Below are 20579 nucleotides of genomic sequence, written 5' to 3'. Positions count from 1 at the left end.
GAGAGCAAGACCCTGTCTCTAAAAAAAAAAAAAAAAAAGGCTGTCATTCATGGTTTAGGCTGCTATGTAAATTCCCCTTCGGGAGCCACAGACATTTTTTAATCTGATGAAAACTATAGACCCTCTATGTCCTCAGAAACATTCTCATATTATATAAAATGTTGCAGCTATTCTATATAGGTTGTGAGTTCAGAAGACTCCCAGTCCTTTCATGTACTCAGCTCAAGAACTCTTGTTTTAGTGGCTTGGGAAGAGTAACACAAGGCTAAACGCTTACATTTGAAAAGAAACACGATGAGTCTGCCTGTTCAGTGTGCCTAAACACCTACCTGATCACATGTAAGTCAGATGCAACTGTAAAATACAGTTTTACTTATTTTAAAATAAGTATTTTAAAGAAAATCCAAGATTCTCCACTGTAGTATATTAAAAGTGCTTTGCATCTAACTACACTGAATGAAAGGGCTACTCCAGTCGGCAGCAGCTCTTGAATTTAAGAAATGAGGACTGTGATCTGATGTGGGGGAGGGTCACAAGGTATGGAAATGGTGCTGCAGAGTTCTCCAAATAAATATGCAGAAAACAGCAATCGTTCATGTCGAATAAAGGGGGGTGGGGTACTCCGGAAGGGATGAAGCCAATGGTGTCCCCCTACCTCGATCCACCACTGCCAGGTGGATCTTGAAAGTATACAGAGCTACATTTTTCCATCCTTGCTGATTGTGATGCAAAATTAACTTGGTTCAAGAGACAAATACAGGAGACATTTAAAATCAACACTGCAGTGTTTCCTCTTCTCAGGCTGTGAAGCATGACCAAGCGGCAGGAGGAGGCGGGATCTTGGAGCTGGCCCCTCATCTGCATCTGCGGCAGGAAAGGGTGGCAGGGGAGGGGCAGAGAGGAGAGAGCTGACCCAGCTCAGAGCAGACACAGGAGCTACAGCTGAAGGCAAAACATCCCACGAACGTGGGAAACTCAGTCACCAGGCAGGCGACAGCAGGTAGGGGGATTTCAAGAGCAGGTAAGAGAAGCCAAATCTCACACATGGAATGAAGCAGCGGGAAGTCTCATAGCACTAACCAGGGAAGAAGGGTGTTTCCAGCTAGGAAGGCAGCCCGACGGAGGCCCTGGCTCTGGACTCGATTCAGAGGCAAGGCTTCAATCCCCAGGAAAGAAAGTGTGAGAAACAGACAACATTGCAGGAACCGAACCAAAAGTCCCATTCTAGCTAAAAATTGGCACAAAGTGCGGCAACGGGGACAAAGAGGAACACCAGAACCAGGGCTGGTTGGCAGCAAAAGTAAGCACAGTGCAGGAAACCTAGTGGTCAGTCCTGAGACCACAGGTCCCCAGGACAGGGTGATGCTGGACAGGAGACCCCACCGCACAAGGACGCTGAGCTTGAACTTCGGCCTTCCTGGTTTCTGCCTGGATCACAGAATTAGAGCGGAGATAAGCAAGGCAGACATTAGCCCTGACTTCAGGGAGGTGTTTTTTTCCTCCCCTCCATAAAATATAATTTCAGACTATCAAAGAAAAGTACAGAGCATCTGACGGAAGAGACCAAGCATTAATTTACACCGTCTCCCAACAGCTTGAGCAAACATATGGAAGTGGGAAGCACAGAACATGTTAAGGAAACTGTTTATTACAGTTGGGGTAAAATAAAAGGTAAATGTTGGAATAAGATTAGAAAAGAACGATCATGAGTGCCAGCCTAGGGAGTTTAGATGGGGCAGGGGAGGGCCGTATGGAAAGGACATGTTCAGAAATGAGTCGCAGAAGATTAATTTACCAGTGCCGTCACAGAAACCAAGGGAGAGAGAATTTCCAGAAGAAGGCATAACAACCCTCATCTCCAAATGCTACTGATATTAAGAAATATAAAAATCACTCTGGGAGGCTGAGGCAGGAGGATCACTTGAGGTCAGAAGTTCAAGACCAACCTGAGCAAAAGCAAGACCCCATCTCTACTAAAAATACAAAAAACTAGCCGGGCGTGGTGGTGTGCACCTGTAGTCCCAGCTACTCGGGAGGCTGAGGCAGGAGGATCCCTTGAGCCCAGGAGTTTGAGGTTGCTGTGAGCTATGATGAACCCACTGCACTCCTCCCAGGGCAACAGAGCAAAATTCTGCCTCAAAGAAAAACAAATAAATAAATATAAAAATACTAACTGGAAGGCATCCTCTCTACCAGTTATTAGAGTGGAGATTGTAGGGTGAGTAGATGGTCAGCAGAACCAAGTCAGGAGACAAAACAATGCTCGGTATCACAGCCCACCGAGAAGTTATGTGTTGAAAGAGAGCAAAAAACAGTTCCCTGGGTTCCCAAGAGAGGTACTGTTTTTATTGTTGCTGTTGCTGTTTTTAAAAACAGGCAGGCCTGAGCCAACAGATTAAAGATGCAAGAAATGAAACTGGGTAAATGATAAGTAAAGAATGTTTAAAAGGACAGAATTACGAGTTCAGCTCATATCAAAATGCTTTTATATTAATAATTCGACTTTGAATCTCTCTTTCTAATGGACTGTTTCTCAGTATAAAATCTCTATAAATTATTCCATGTTGGTAACATGTCTGGTCCATTTTTCGATATTTAAAAAATACATATCGTAGTTTTTTTAACTTTATCAAATCAATTAATAAATTATGACACAAACTGTGTTGTTTTTTTTTTAATGAAATGTAATAAGCAGAGTAAGAGCAGAAGGAAGGGAAAGAATGGGTTTTAGAATTACCCAGACCTGAGTCTGAATTGCATTTTTAACATCAGTGTGACCACATCATCACTGCATGCTTACAAGTGTAAGTACATCCACGCTAAGGGATTTACAAGACTTTCTCATCTGATCTTCGCAACAGCCTTCTCAATTTAGAGATTCAACAACTTACCCAAGTCAATTAAGAAAGAGGTAGCACAGGGATCTGACCTTGAGTCCCACTCTAAGGATAGATGCATTCTCAAATTGTAATGTCAAGCTCTATGACCTCCAACGACTATCTGAGGTTCAGGTCCTCATAATACTTATATTTTCGCCATGAAGAAGTAAAAAAAGTAATACTGTACGTGGATAACACTTAACACAGAGAAGATCGTCAATAAATGCTGGTTTCCTTCTCTCCTTCCTCTATTTCATTTTTGTAATCACTTTCTTAAAACCTTTACCCTCCTACTCGAAGGTACTGCCTCTTCTATGCTCCCAAACACCACGTGTACACCCCTAACAGCGCTATGACCCTGTGCTGTAACTGCTGGCTTTCTTGTCTGCTTCCTGATAGTCAGAAAGCTCTTCAAGGACCAAGGCCTTTGCCCATGATTAGCTTTGTGTCCCCAGTTTACAGCGAATCTGACATGCAGTAAGTGTTCAATAAATGTTTCTTGTTTCAACTAATTCTGGTTAACATTTAGTTCTATCTGCTTAGGTGGCCACTGTCTAAAACCTTAAGTCACTAGGCCCATCTGACATAGCTCCAGATTGCAACTGTTCTGCTATATAAATTTGTTCAGAGGCCAGCAAACTACAGCAAGCTGGCCCGCCAACTGTTTACATAAAGTTTTATTGGAACACAGCCATGTTCATTTATTTACATGTGGCAGAGTACCTGTAACAGACCATAAGGCCTGCAAAGCTCAATATATATGCTATCTGGCCCTTTTCAGAAAATGTTTGCTGACCTCTGCATTAGCTGGATCTGTTCAGTGAGTCGACAAATACTAGAATATTTACTATGAGGCAATCACTGCCTTTTTGTGCTAGGTATATTGTGGTGAACGAAACAGGCACAGCCCTGGCCTTCAGAGAGCTTACAGTCTAGCAAGCAAAAAAGATAAAACACTCAAGTAATCAAATAAATAAACACTAAATACTATAGGTGAGCATGCCTAATCCAAAAATCCGAAATCGTAAATGCTCCAAAATCCAAAACATCTTGAGCATCAACATGATGTCAAATGAAATAAATGCTCATTGGAGCATTTCGGATTTCAGATTTTTGAATTCGGGATGCTCAATTGGTATACTGCAAATATTCCAAAATCCAAAAAATATGAAATCCAAAACGCTTCCAGTCCCAAGCATTTCAGATAAAGGATACTCAACCTGCACCAAACGTGAAAACCACAGTAAAGGAAAAGTGGATGATACCACTTGAAAGAATAATGAGTGTGAGTGGAGAGGAGACATATTTTATATTGAGTAAAAAGGAAAGTTTCTCTAAGAAAGTGTAATTAAATGACACCTAAATCATTTGGGGGACAGGGAACAGCTGTGTGAGAGATGAGGGCATCTGGCAGAAAGTCCAGCAAGATCTCGGGCTGTGAAGAAGAAAAGACCAAATATGTTCAAAAGGTGATGCAGCTAGCACATAATGAGCCAGAGACACTCCAATAAAATGAAGAGGGAAATGCAGGCAGGGGTTACTCACAGAGCACCTTATAAGCCATTTTAAAATCTGAATTTTAATTTTTACATTTCTAAATAACATGTTTATTATCAAGACAATTAGTACAAAGTTAGGGGCTAACATTTCAGACTCACAAAACTATTCTTTCTTCAGAAATACGAATAACAATAGCAAGCAAATCCACCTCTAATTACCTTTTGCTCAAGAGTAAAGGACTTTTTCCTATAACTACCTGTACTTCCTTAATATTTTGATTACCTTTAATTATCACCCCATAATTATGATTAACAGCAGTCAGCCTCTCAAACAAATCAACAGTTGCAAAGGCAACAATTTTTCCCTAGTTCTAGGCTGCTATGTCTTTATAACAGCAATGCAAAAACTGTTCCCTAACTTACAAATCCTATTGTATCTAATCTGCTTAATGAAACACAAAAGTAATGTTTCCATTCAGGGAATATTTGAATATGGAAGGGTAATATGACATAAGGAACTGGTGTTTTAAAATCAGATTGAGATTTCTTACAAATAAACGATTGAAGTTTTTGATTTACTCTTTTGTAAATAAGAATCAAGGTTTTCTCAATGACATATTTAAAAAATTAATAATAGTATTACTAACAAAAAATTGTTCTAAGCACCTTATCCATATAAATTCATTCACTCTCCGTAACAATCTTATAAAATAGGGAATATTATTTGTAACCTTATTTTTTTTTTTTTTTATAGACAGGGTCTCACTCTGTCACCTAGGCTCAAGTGCAGTGGTGCAATCATAGCTCACTATAGCCTCCACCTCCTGGGTTCAAGGGATCCTCCTGCCTCAGCCTCCTGTGTAGCTGGAACTACAGCTGTGTGTCACCATGCCTGGCTAATTTTTGTATTTTTTTTGGAAATACAGGGTCTCCCTATGTTGCCCAGACTGGTCTTGAACTCCTGGCCTCAAGCAATCCTCCTGCCTCAGCCTCCCAAAGTGCTGGGATTTCAGGTGTGAGCCACCGCACCTGGCCCCTGTATCCCTATTTTATAGATAAAAATATTTAGGCACAGATGGGTTAAGTAGCTTGCCCAAGATAACTCAGCCCAAGGTTTTAACCAGCAGGCACAGTGCCTCCCAATCATGATGTCATTCTTGTTGATTTGCATTCCAGGGTACTTTCCTAAGGGGTGGAATTTCAGTTAGTACATTCTTGGAAACATGTTTTTATCCTCATGAACTTATCTGTGCCACAAGAACTTTTTTAAAAAAGGTTATAAGACTGTGGTGCTAGAAAAAAATAAGATGACTATCTAAGAAAACCTTAAGCACACTCTGATACTTACTTCCTCAAATACACATAAGATGGCAGCAATAAACAGCAGCAATCATTTACTGAACATCTCTTAATGCCAGGCCACTCTGCCTTAGTAATCTCGTTTGATATCCATAAGCTATTATTAGTACCGATTCCCAAATATAGAAAATGAGATTCTGAGAAGTTAAGCATCTTTAAAGCTCCTGTTCTGATTACACACTGTCTACAGGTAAAGACAGTTTCCTCTGTACGGCTGAGTCCAAGGAATCAGTATTATATAACTATTTCATGTTTATAAAGCCTTGTTCGTCTGACTGATTTAAGACATTTGGTGGAGGCAGGCGAAGAACTTTCCCTGCTGTTCTTTTGTGTGTGTAAGTGTGTGTGTGTGCGTGTGTGTGTGTGTGTGTGTGTGTGTGTGTGTGTGTGTGGATTTCCTTCTTGTGTGTTTCTAGTACTTCATTTCCTGGGCCAGGTTTCATGCTCCCAGCAAACCCACCCACTTCCAAGCAGCACTCCAGGCCTCGAGCTTCACTGCTTCTACGTCACCTGTGAGCCTGACTGTGTTTTACTCCAGATCTGGCCCTTCACCTGGGAACGGCTGGGGGTGGCTGGGCCTCTCTCTAGCGGAGGGGTCACCCTTCTTACATGGTGTCTAGGGATCCAGAGGGAGGAAGCTGAAGCTGCTGTGCTTCTTACAGCCTCGGCCTAGAACTGCGACAGCCTTCCCCTGCTGTTCTAATCCCACTGCTCGAGCAGTAAGAATGGAAAGGGAAATAAATTAGGAACTGCTCTTCCCTAAGTAAGCCCTGAGACAGCAGTTCCAACACGGGGCCTGTTCAATGTCATATCCTCAGTGCCCAGGACAGTGACTGACAACAGTAAATGCTCAATAAACTGTGGTTGACTTTAACTGAATTCCCTAAGAGTTTAGGCCAATCTCATGTGGGCCCCACTTGGGTAGCCATTGCATCCCCATCCTCTTCAGATATTACCATAAAGGAAGCCAATCGACCATCATTCTTAACTAAATCACCACCAGCATAAAATCATTACTCAGCCAGGGAGCTTGGTCTTCAAAGTTTGAATATTTTAAATGTAAAATTAATAAGTAGTAGTTCAAGCTACATAAAATCAGATGTGCCTTCAAATTTCATTAAGAGTGCTTAAGATCCGGGCATTCTAGAAAAAACAGATACAAGAATGGGAAGAGACCTGAGGTGGAGGGAGTGAATGTGGAGTCCAGTCCTGGTTTTGTTGGTGCTTCGTAACAGCCACGTGGCCAGAGCCAGTCCCAGACTTCTCCAGGCCCCGGGTTTTCCCACCTGCACAACTTAATGGATGAACCAGATGATTCCCAAGACCTATTACAGCTTCTCTGCTCTATGACTTCAGGTTGGCAGATGCCACTGGACTCTGAGATGGCCAATGTAGTTAAAAGGGTGACAAGCTTCAGGGAAGAAGAGGTATTTGAGGTTGCCCCTGAGGAATGTGAGGACTTCAACATACATGAGGATGAAGTTCAGGCAAATCTCAGCTGGGAGAATCGCTGACTGCACTTTGTCAAAAAGTCCCAGTGGTTCTCACCCAGTGCCAAATACATCGACATGATTATGGTCACAATACACAGGAACCCAGCAGTTCAGGGGCTTTAGATGATGTTTTAAAACCATTCTTTTAATGGAAAAGAAAAAAAAAGGAGGAGGGAGAGGAGACAGCCAGACACAGTGGCTCACACCTGTGATCCTAGCTACTCAGCAGGCTGGAGGCCAGGAGTTCGAGACCAGCCTGGGCAATATAGCAAGATCCCATCTAAAAAAAAGGGGGGGGGGGAGAAAACCCTGAGAGTGGCAATCTACCTCTTCCATTCTAGTGCTGAGTGGAGGGAGGCTTGTGTGCCTGCATCAGCTCTACCTATAAGGCCTGCTCAATGTGAATGTCCTCCATCCTGGTTTTCTTAAATGTTCAGTAGGAAATGAAAGTAAAATATGTATTATAAAAGATGTGTTAAAATGTCTTTGGGGAACCTGTTGAATTGGAGTTCATCAGATAGCTGCCATTTCTGAGAAGCAGTTCTGAAGCCTAAGCACTCTTTCTGAAGACCACAGTCCTTTGAAATAAGCCAACTTGCTTTTCCTCTAGTGGCATTAAATGACGTCAGGATCTTTCAGTGGGACTGTCCCAACCATCTGCTTTTTGGCCTTTTTAGCACAAAAGTAAGCTAAATAGCTGGTGATGTCAGTTGAATTAGACTCATGGTAATTACAGGCAGAATAGTTCTACCTGGTCATGACCTGCAACTGGTACGTTTTAATTTTTTTTAAAGAATCATATTAATCACAATGGTTCATGTGTATCATTCAAAAAGACACAAAAGAGCTCACAAATACGGTTTCTATGCAAAAGGCATTTAAGCAAGACTTGCAATGTACCTTTCCATCTTTGCAGATGTGCAGCCTATCTTTTTAAAAGGAGCAGAGAAACGTGCAGAACACTTCACTTAAGGACAAATGACAGTCACAAGAACTGAAACACATTTGCTTTACTTGAGAAGGAAAAATATTAGGTGGCGGGGCCAGAGAGAGGATCTATAACATCTTCAGGGGATTTCCAGAGTGTTGGCCATGTCAACACCTGCTAGTATCACACCAGCTAACAATTTAGTAAAAGTGTGTTGGTATGCCAGTAAAACACGATATAAAGACAGGCTTGCTAAGCTGGCTCGATCCAGGAGTGTATTTTAAAGTATTTAGTACAATGTATGATCTATATATCCTTTAGGCACTCCTCCCCAAATATTGCTTCTTTCCAACAAGACTTTGATAAATGTTGAATGGCAGGGACCACCTGTGTGTCCTCCCTGGGAAACGTCTGCAGTACACCTATTTGAAATTGCTATTTAATAGACATATATACAGATCCACCTGCCTTGTCAAGAAGTCTAAGGGCAGTTAAGATTCTTCTGTGAAAGCTGAGGAGCTTACAAGGATGCAGACAAATAAAAAGTCAGCTCAAGGTCAAGATTCTCCCCTGAAAATTAGGCAGACTAACCGCTGATCAAGACCCCAATGTTCAGTGCTGTAGCTTGATTATAAACATCTAAGCCTGAAAAATACCTCAGGCAGAAATAATCACACACCTGTGGCCAAGCTAAAATGTACCTCTAGGCTCATGACCTAAATCAGAGCTTCTTCCTGTTACACAAACCAAGGAAAATTATTTGTAAAATATACTCCAAAAGGTGCTATAATATTTACACAGGTGTGGCCAATTCATGACAATTCATCAAGCTATATGCTTATATGTGCACTTTTTGACTGGCATTTTACTTTTAGAAGTTTTATTTACATGTGTACATATAGTGAGTTATGTGTATATATATTTATATACATATATATATAAACCTGAACAGAGGTAATTAACATAAGGTACTGACAGATCCTCACATAATGAAAAGAAGTGATACCTTTATGGAACTATTATTTATAACCATTTAAAGGTTAGAAATGTCTTCTAGAAAATTATTTAGTTCCAGTAGCAATTGCTGATGAATAATGATCAGATACAGCTAGAGGTTCCCTCAACTAGATTTCATCTTTTCATTAGCTGAGTTTTCACAAAGATTTGCTTGGATTTTAATTTTATATACATTCTTACTTTTAAAAAACGCGTAAAGAGAATTAAAAAAAAAAAGAGAGAATAGGAGAGAGAAAGGATATACGGATGCTGATGTGCGGAGATGCTGGAATAGTTTCATTGGTTTAATTTAATACACTTTCTTATTGAGTCTTACTCATCCATTACTAGCCTCTATGAAAAATAATGATTTTATTATAGACCAAGTGGAACAACTCAAAAAGTCATTTTATATCATAAATAAAATTAACTGGTTTTCTTAAATGTTCAGTATGTTTTCACCCTCATGAAGAGTCAGGAATTAACAGCTCAAAAGGAATCCAGAGTTGTCTAAAAGAGACTGCATAGATGTTCTCCAAATTAACCATGAAGTCTTTTCTATGTCCTACGGTACAATTACAAAAAAATTCCATCTAGATAAAGATCTCATAGCCTAAGAAAGATTAAAAGCATTCACATCAATGTATTTTGTCAAGATTACTTAAGTGACTTCTTTATTGGTGCGGTTACAAGGTAACTGGAGACATACACAAGCAATTACTTAGCATAGCCCCTCATACAGAAAGAAGAGTAACCGCAATAAAATAAGAAAATTCTACCCACTCTCACATTCCAGTTCCCTCACCCACACCTACCTTAATGCCTACCAAATAAACATTCAGAGACTATAAAAGAGACGTAAAACCTTCTGTCTACTTTCAGGCAAATAGCATCAAAAGGGCTATCACCAAATACAAACACAATGAAAGAAGTTCCTCTTCTTTGCAGAACACAATTATTCTTTGCATTAACAATGTAAAGTTTTGCATTTGCTAGACCTCGCAGATTTCTATTCTTACCCTGTACAAATAATCAAAGCTGCATATATCTCAGAATGTTGATTACTACAAATAGATGAGGTACTCCAAAAAAAAGAAGAAAAAAAAGAATGTTGATTAGAAAGTGCTATATTTACATTATAGTTACCAAGCTCCCTAAACCCTGCCCCATAGTCTTCAACAATCAAAAGTATTTCATACAGTATTAACACGATGGAAACAAAATAAATAAGATGAATACAATTTCACAAAATTTACTAATTTTCTAATGGCCTTCTAACAAATTAGAAAATTCCTGGCTCCCAGAACCAACAAAACCAATAAAACGGATTTATGGAGTGATCGTAACCATCACCCAGTGTTTACACAGCACCTACACTACACACACTGCAGTATTATGACACGGCTCAGATCCCAGACTACACAGGAGGCTGCCAGGACAACATCCTCCCTACTTCCTGCTACCAAAAGGTAAAGAAATAAACGCCTGTGAAAACAAACTATCTTCATCACCATCCCCCCTAGTTTTTTTTCTATATGCCATCAAATTCTACATCATAAATAATTAGCAACCTTAAGCCACCCTCATTATTTGTCTTTCTAATCAAATTTTGTTTCCTTCAGTTCAATTTTTCTTTAGTTTATCCATAGATTCTAAGATGTCAAGAGGAAAACTAGACAGCATTCACCTTTGTATCTGCCCAGAGCCTAACACAGCGCCTTTCGAATACTGTTACACTTTTTACAACTTTAAGCTGAATTGTAAAAAAAGAAAACAAAATAGTTATAGGAATTCAGCAAATCTTGGTGAAATGAGTCAGCTGAAATGTTCACAGTCCAAGCTTAAGAGGCATTGTTGAAACTGAAAATGTTGCCACTAAAGAATAATAAATTTGGCTGCAATTATCACCATTAAGCTGACATCTCCAGGTCTCTGTCCCCACCGCAAACCACCATATAACCAAGCGTCATCTTCACCTGATGCGCAGGCACCTCAAACTCAACACATTTAAAAATGGACATTTCTTTCTGCCACCTCCGCTGTCTGGTCACCACCAGACCTGTGCTGCCGGCGTACCCTTTTCTCAGTGAAGGGCATGGCCACTCACCCAGATGCCCAAGTCAGAAATCTCTGGGGTGCAGGTGAGTCCTGCCTCTCCCTTACCTCTTATGTCCAGTCAATCACCGTGTCCTGTCATCTTCCCACATCTGCATTGCCACCACACGCTATGCCACCATTCTCTAACACCTGAACAAGTTCCCAAATGATCTCTCTACAGATCTACTATTATCTACCTCCAACCCACTGGTTACACAATTCTGAAGGGCAATCTTTAAATAAACACAAAATTGGGTATGTGTGCACGCGTGCAGACACCTTGTCTATCCCACACATTATGATACTTCTAGGTGTACCTAGCATGTATTAGATCTACAATAAATATGAAAACTCATTCATTTGACCAAAAAGACTGTCACATGCTTCTTATCCCAAGCGTAAACATGGCCAAGCTTTTATTAAGACATTAATAAATACTTAGCACTGGTTAGGCTATAAAAGTAATCCCAAATAGGGGCCCAGCCCAGATGGGGCTTATGGCTGAGATGAGAAATAGCATTCTACATATAAGGTAGTAAACTAACAAGATGACATTACATAAAAACAAACTAATAGATCACAATAAGTAGCACTGAAAAAAGAAAACAAAAAGAGAGTCTTTGAGTTGGATTATCAAAGGACGAGTAAAATGTAAACAGAGGAAGATGCTACAGATGAAAAACTATGCACACGCCCACACATGGGTATGCTTATTCACATGTCACGCAACATCGGTAGGATCTGAAAGGAGGGGGAAAAAGGGCCAGAGACACTGATCTGATCACAGAACAAGTTTACATTTTTAAAGGTTAAAGCTGAATACTTAGAGAGCAGCACAATATGAAGAATGATGAAATTCAGATAAAGGGATTAAAACTTGATAGGATTAGGGACAGTAGCCCTAATCTTTGACTGTACCAGCCACCACTGGAAGTACATTCTCTGATTTGGAGCCCCACCCCCTATAACCTAAACACTATCATTACTGCCTCTGTTTACACGTGAGGAAGCTGAGTCTTAGAAACATTTACAACATATTCAAGGTCAGACAGTGGGAAGTGGAAGAACTGGGGTTTGAATACAGCAACTTCAAAGCCCTTGCAAGTCCACAGGAAGAAGTCCTCCACGAAAATAATGTGATGTGAGCAACGTCTTAAAGCCTAATAACAGAGCACAGGGTAAATTACAGGCCGTACGCTCGGCAAGGCAGCAGCTGTAGTAATCCAGACCGGAGGTGAGCAGAATGCGAGTAGAGGGAGAGCAGTGAGATTATAACACAAGAGGATATGATGGGCCAAAAGCAGTTCTAAAAGTAAAACATTAAAGAGATGTTGAGATTCAAAGGTAAGTCCACAGTTCCTAACCTGAAGTACGAAAAGGATAATGGTACCGTAAACAGAAGTTGGGCCAATTAAAAAGTGGACCTATTTTTCTACTTTAGATCTTTTGAATGAGATGAAGATGAACTATCCAAGTGAAAATGTTCAACAGGGAACAGGGGCGATGAGACCAGAGCTCAGTTAGAAGAAAGGAGGAAATTAATATTATAAATACTAATCTTATATTCATGTGTATTTCTTAAACCAACAGGGACATTGTTTTAATACAGAAAACTAACAACTGTTACCCGTAAAAGAAAAAAAGGCTTTTAATAGCATAAACTTACCCGCACGACAGCAAGTTCCCACGGAGGCCCCAGCGACAGCACTTCTGCACATGTCAGTTCAAGCCGAAAACTCCCTGCCACCTACTCAAGCCCCTTGCAAACTATTCCACGCCTGTTGCAATATCTTTGCGGCATCTTTTTGGAACACAAAATACTGACATTGCCTGCTAAAATCCATATGGAAATCTCAGCCAAACATTAGGCTTTCAACCTATTGGCAGTATTAATTTTTCAATTTCTAATCAACTTAAGGCATACAAAGATTTTTATTAAATGTCAGGGAAACAATGATGGATTTACATTAGCCACCAGGTACTTAAAGAAGACATCTGCAGACAGTATAAAAAATTAGAACTGAAATGTCATCTGGTCTCTAATATTATCAAAATAGACAAATTTTTAAAAGTAACAGAATGAAATGCAGTGTATCATTTATGTTAACAAACACTTAACACTGTCTATGTCCTAAAAATTAAGGAAACATCCACATACAGTGAAAGTACATTTATAAAAAGTTGAAAGGATACACATAAATTCATGTTAATAACTGCTTCTGGGGAGAGAGGGAAATAGACTGTAAAGGAAAAAGAAGTATATTTCAAACTTTATCTGTAATATTTCACTGCTTTCATTTAAAAAAAAAAATCTGAAAAAAATACACCAAAATGTTAACATCTGTTAATTTGGGGTAAAGGTCATAGGGTGCTTACTGTGTTCTCTTTGCCATTCGCTATTTCTGAAATTTTACCCAAATTAAAAATAAAAAAGTCTCCATATCTTTCACCTAATTAAAATAGCACATGAAACATAGCTGACATATCCTGCCTGGGTAACTCCAGGGTGAACAGGGTGAAGCTCACTCCTTCACCAAGCAGCCATTTCTATTTTGGACTCCTAACATATTTCTTGAAATAGAATGACATAATTAGCAGAACTAAATTCCAGTATGATCTCCTGAAGTGGTGGGCCTTGACTATAGGCAAGTTCTCCAGTGGTAGCGACTAGCAAAGGCCGCTGACCTCAGCATCTCCTAAGGAAGCTAAGGGTAAGATCCAGGAAGGAAGACGCTACTAAGGACAAGTCTTCTAGATAAACCCAATGTCCCCCCTCACATCCTCATCATTGTCCCTGTCCCCTTTCCAAGTCCTTCCTCAAAAGCCAGTCACCCGCAGAGACATTCTGCAGGACAGTGGCTCCTTATTGCCCTAAGAGGTAAACCTCTGCATTAGTCTTTTGGGTTAGCCATTTGCTCACTGGAGAGATGCACGGCGTGTTCTTTAAGAACACCACGCATTCACTCAATAATCACTGAAGCCAGACAGACACCACGGAAGGAAGAGCAAGGGCAAAATCCCCACACTTGGACACATCTATTAATTTTTCCTCCTCTCAATTTCTTAGTTTTAAAACACCCCTACCATCAAATCCAGGAAAATTCAAGTCTAAACAGTGGCTAAATGATCCCTTAGACTTATTACTACTGTCATGAGCCAGCACAAGAACTTGAGGTGTGAGGTGAGGCGATCTGAACAAAACAACAGCTCAGGGAGGTGACCTGCCCACGCCGCAGCAGGTAAGCCTGACCACCCGCCATGCCCAGGACGACGGAGGGTGAAGAGACAAGGGAGAACATGTGTTTATTCTTTCATTGCACTCTTCTTACCAGCCAAAGATTCAGTTCAGCAACTGACAAGACCTCTCCACCTAAGAGGACAAAAATAAATAAAAAGGAAACATTGCTGTGCATACACTCTATTATGTGTGTGTCTGGAGAACAATACGATAGAAAGAAGTTATACAGTTGTTCCTCATTGTCCGTGGTGGACTGGTTCCAGGACCTCCCTCTGACACCAAAATCTATGGACGCCCAAGCCCCTGACATAAAACGGCACGGTATTTGCATACAAGCTGCACACATCCTCCTGTACACTTTAAATCGTCTCTAGATTACTTACAATACCTAATACAATGGAAATGATACATAAATAGGTATTACACTGTATTGTTTGGGGAATAACGACAAGGACAAAAGTCTGTTCAGTATAGAAACAACCATCCATTTTTTTCCCCAAATATTTCCGATCTGCGGTTAGTTGAATCCACAGATGGGGAAACCAGTGGATATGTAGGGCCAACTGTGTTCAAATTTCGAGAAACAATTCCTTTTAACAGGGCTCAGGCATACAGGAGATTGGTATGATTTCTAGTACTCTTGACTCTAGATTAATACTAGCAACAGAGTAATGAAATTTCCCAGAATCTATACTCCTAAAGGCAGGCTAGCACCCAGCCAAGAGGAGGTGCAACCGCCAAGGCCCTGGTCATCTCAGATCTGGGAAGCACACACCAGACAGGGCTCACATTGAGACTTCCACAGAACAGGGTCAAAACTGTCCCATGAGCAACAAAATGGTCCTGTGCCTGGCGAAGCAATCCAGGGCCAGTTCAGACAGCAAGAGAAAGAAAACGCATGCTTTGGAACACAATCCTATGTCTGACTAGAATGGAGGGCACATAAAAAAAAAAAAAAAGAAAAGAAAGAAAGAAAGAAAGAAAGAAAAGAGTAATGGAAAATTACCATATATAGGCCTCAATATAACAGGCTTTGAAAGTCCAAAACTGAACAACTGAGACTCCGTGTGGGAGACCCAAAGAACCAATGGCCATTCCTCAAAAAGAAGATGACTTCTACACCATGAAAGTCAGGTAGGAGCCGATTACTGCAACCAAGACAAGAGGTAATAAACATCTGGCCACAGGTGGTGGCCGCAGTAACACAGAGGAGAGACAACACGACACACGGTGACAAGCAAGAGATGACAACATATGGTTACTGACCAGATAGCAGAGATGGAAAAAATCAGCCTTTTAGGGTATTTAACAACAATGTTGTTAATTAAGGACAGCAACTACCACTTACTGACCCTTGATACATGTCAGGCACTATACTAAGTACTTCATATATGTGTATCTGGTTTAACTCCCGTGACCGTCATTTGTGGCGGTACTCTAATTAGCCTGTTTCAGATAAGAAAATTGAGGCTTAGAGCGATTAAATAACTTGCCTAAATTCATAAGAATAAACAGCAATAAGCAGAGCTGGAATTTGAAAGCCAAAACGTTCAGTTTTACAGCCCACGTTCTTAACAATTCGGGTATATTGCCTTAAGGTTTTCAGTTGGGTGACCAGGGCAATGGACGTTGATTAAACGAGGAAGAGAGTTGTGGAAACAGAGGACCCAGGACACTGGAAGGCTATAAGGAGAGGCATTAAAAAGAATGCCAACTCTTCCTTCTCCTCACAAGGACGCTTTTGGCCTCGAGGAGGGTAAGTTTCATTCGAAATCTAAGGGAACCTGCTGTTTTTGAACGGTCCTGTAAAAGGAAGTGCACAGATGGTTCCTGTTAGTTCTAATGAAACTGTGATGTAATCCCCGACATTAGGACAGGCAGCTGCACGCCTCAGTGGGAACCAAGGTACTAGAAAAAGTACGCCATGACATATTGTTTCTGTCCCAGCCAGCATGGCTACCTCCCTTCTAGAGCATTTCTGCACCCTGGTTAATTACACAGGGACCTGAGTCTAATCTACAGTGGAAGTGGGAATGTTCTCTTCCTACCAATTTGTATACCACCTGAAAATGCTATAGCTGGTTTGGAGGGAAGAGCAGTTAAAATCAAACATGCTAACTCTGAGACATTCAAATATCTGGGAAATAGTCAGTGAGCAACTGCACATTTGCTACAGCAAATTAGGGCTTAGGTGGATTCACTGAACTGCAGCTCATTAAAACCAGAGGTGGTGTGGAAGTCACTCATACCAACATGACAGCTGAAACCAGCTGTGAAGGTACAACTGGGGGTGGGAGGGTGGTGAATAAGTGGGCCAAGGAGTGAAGACACTCCCACAATTAAGAGGCAAGAACATGAAGAAAAACCAGTGGCAGAAACCAAGAAGAAACAGAAGTTGGAGATCTAAGCATCCCAATATCCAGTCATCAAATCCACCCCACCACACTGCCCAGATCTGTATTAAATCCACCCTTGCCCCCCACCCTTACTCCTCAGCCCAACTCTCCCCAGTGTCTACCTGTTTCTTATCAGTGACCTCCTCCCAATCTGACCCCACTATACCAACGTAGTGAATTATCTAAACTCCACATATGATCGTGACAAAATCCTACAGACTGACTCAACCTGAGGTGTAGGATGTGGTTCAGGGATGGGCATAAAAAAAAAGACATCTTTCTGGTATGTCGATTATACACAATAGAAAGTGATTTTTAATCTATTACATCAAACAAAATTTCACAACACTTTCCCACGGGCAGAAGGCTACTTTTTAATGTCCCTGCCACCTACCACCCCACCCCACCCCCTTTCTTCTGGGCAAACTCCTGTCATGAAGGGCGCACTTTGGTGGAAAAATGTCTTGGCAGTGGCCAAAGTAGGTGAGATTTGTGCTTGTCCAGATTAAGGTAAACAGCCAAAGAAAAAGATTAAAGATGAATAAAGGGGAAGAAATTTCCAGAATGAATTTAAATCACACGTTGGTCTCTGATGTGCAGGAGGGTGGGTAGCCTGGGTTTGAATCTCTGACTTCACCACTTCCTAGTTAAACGACTCAAGGGCAAATTATTTAACTTCTCCATGACTTGGTTTTTCCATTTGTAAAATGAAAATGACAATACTCAAAGGACGGCTGTGAGAATGAAATATGAACATCTAGGGAGAGCTCGCTTAGCACGCCGCCTGGCATGCAGGAAGGGATCGATAAATGACAGCTCTTATCTGTAAATGCCAAGCTTGTCCCAATCTGTTAAAGCACTGCAAAGCTTTTATTGCCCCAAATTATTAGTAGACAGGAAAGTGTCTGTTTTGATAAGCAGTCTCACCAGGTCATTCACGGTCTGTCTCCAGGGATACTTTAAGCTCCATATGCAAAAACAAGACTGGATTTCATTACCCAGTTTTATACCCATCTATAAATCAGAAGAACCCAGGACAACAGAAGCCAAGTCCAAAATCACTCTAGTTATCGTTTATAAAGTGTAAGATGCTGAACCAAAAACAATTTAACAGATCTCAGTGGCAAGTTGCACATCGATGACTGAATCAAATGCTTTCCTGAGGACACCATGCTGAAATGCACAGGAGAGGAAACAGGAAAAGCCAGAGGCACCGGGACTCCTACTGTCGTGAACAGCTGTTACCCTGTTCCCAGGAGGGAGTGCACACATGTACACACACATTTATATAATCTTTAGTTGTCTAGGCACTAAGTATTGTGTATTCAGCCATCACTCAAAGTATAAGAAGGAATTCAGGGAGGGAGGAGCGGTTTAAAACAGGTCTGGCTTGAAGCAGGAGGACCTGTTTCACACCACAGTCAGCAAGAGCAGGAACGCCAGGGAAGTGTCTGCACCTGGATGCGAAAGGACCTGTCTACCTTCCCCTCCCTCTCGCCCTCACTCCAAGAGAACCTCTTTGGTTCCACCGACTTGCCCCTCCCAACAATCGCTCTCACCTACTGCTCTCCTTTTCTCCAAAGAAAACGATATTTCATCCTCTATCGTCCATTTCTCAAGATTATAGACTTTAAAGACGGGGAAATACTGTAGCAAACAGAACTTGTTTGTTTGTCTTTCTACCCATGGACTGCCAGTAACAACGTATATTATAATAACAATAAAGATCAACTTTTCATCTATTTTATTATAAGCACCTTGAAGGCAAGGATGCCTTTCAAAATTGCTCTCAGAATGCAAGATACATAATTATACATGCAATAAATACATTATTCTAAAGACAAGAAAAAAATTGTTTTAATTCAAAAAAATTCTAATTCCAATTCCTTTAATAGCCCCAAGATGTTTCTACCATTATTTTTTATTTCCAATGAATTAAGCTACTTTCAGAATATAAGAAAAGGCCTTTGCTATTAATAGTTTCCTTTAGATTCACTTCTAAAAACCAGTGCAATTTAGTATTTCCAAGAAAAATTTAATTTACTCATCCTGAGCAGTCTCGTCCTGTAATTTAAGAGACCAACTCATAACATTGAAAACTGATTTTAAAAAAAGAAAAGAAAAAGGATCAGACATTTAACCTACCTTTTCTACACTAACTATATCTCAGATAGTTGACAAGGGAAAGTTTCTCTTTATAAAAATATTTTAGTAACTAAATAAGGAAGACAGAATTAAAATATCATCATTTTGCAAACCCCTGATAAAATAATGGATCTAGGCAATGATTATCAATGATCATGAACACTATAAAAAGACAGACAACCAAAACTACCTGCCTCTGGTTAGAAGTACACTCCACCACCTATGAAGCAGTTTTGCCAAAAAACAGAAACTGAATCAAGTCAGGATCTGATTACTATTTACAGGAAATAAAAGAACAGAAGAACATGTTAAACCATGCATTAAATAAAGAGCATTACAACAGGTGGCAGCCTGTTTCTTTTTATTATTATTTAGTAATGATGATGTTACCAAATACTTCTTAATAAATGAACTGAACATTTCTTCAAGTTCTTTGTGATTATCATCATCTTAAAAGATGAGGAAAGTCGACCACGTATAAGCACGTTTATAGATGTATTCACCCTGATAAGACAGCGAAATTTACAACTTCATACAGGAGTTGCCTACCTCAGAAATATTTTCTTTCCTGGTGTTACTAAACTTCCTTTCACTGGGAAAAATACAATATCGCTGAGCCAAGAAGAGTTGCTCCCTGCTCCTAATAAGACAGCTTTAGGGTGAGTAAGTGAGGAAGCTGGATCCAGGGCAGCAAGCTCAGAGCACAGGGATCCATGAGGAGCTGGCCCCTAACTGCACTGGCAAGAGATGCTGTGAGCCCCTGTTCCCCACAACAGCCCGCGGGCCCTCAAGAACCTTTCAGGACATCCATGACATTAAAACTGCCTTTACAATGCTACGAGGTCATTTGTCATTTTCATTAGACTGACATTAGCACTGAAGATGATAAAAGCAAGGGTGTGTAAAACTGCTGGCCCCTTAGGATGAATCAAGGCAGTGGCACCAACTGTACAGGTGGTGTTACCGCTGCGAACTCACACCGGAAAAAAAGACCAGTTTCATATAAGAATGTCCCTGATGAAACAAGTGAAAATTAACAATTTCATGAAATCTCCACCCTTGAGTGTGTCTTTTTTTTTTTTAACTTGTTTAACATTCTGGGTGATGAAACAGTAGGTCCACACGAAGGGGGTGGTGCTGCACACTGAAGTATGAAGGCTGTCTCAAGGAAAAGAACCGGTGCCAACTATTGGACCAGCAAGCTGAACTAGCAGCTTTTTTCATAGAGTATCAATTTTACAAGAAATAACAATTGAAAGACAAACTATCAGTATTGAAAGTTGGGTAACTGGCAGATACTTTCTCAAAAATGAAGTAAGCCTATTGCTTCAAAAAAAAAAGACATATCTGTTGCTGAGGATAAAATTCAAGCCTTCTAGCAAAAATTAGATTTTTTGAAAAATTTTATCTGCCACCAAGAACATGACAGCTTTCCCTACTGGAAAATAATTAAGAAGGTATTATGTACTTAAAAATTTGTTGAGACAGTAGATCTCATGTTAAGTGTTCTTAACACACACACATACACACACAAAGGACACAAGGAGAC

This window comes from Propithecus coquereli, unplaced genomic scaffold (assembly GCF_000956105.1).
Source record: "Propithecus coquereli isolate 6110/MARCELLA unplaced genomic scaffold, Pcoq_1.0 Scaffold45, whole genome shotgun sequence".
Classification (NCBI taxonomy): Eukaryota; Metazoa; Chordata; class Mammalia; order Primates; family Indriidae; genus Propithecus; species Propithecus coquereli.
The sequence above is the reverse complement of the archived record's forward strand: the minus strand, read 5'-3'. Positions refer to the sequence as shown.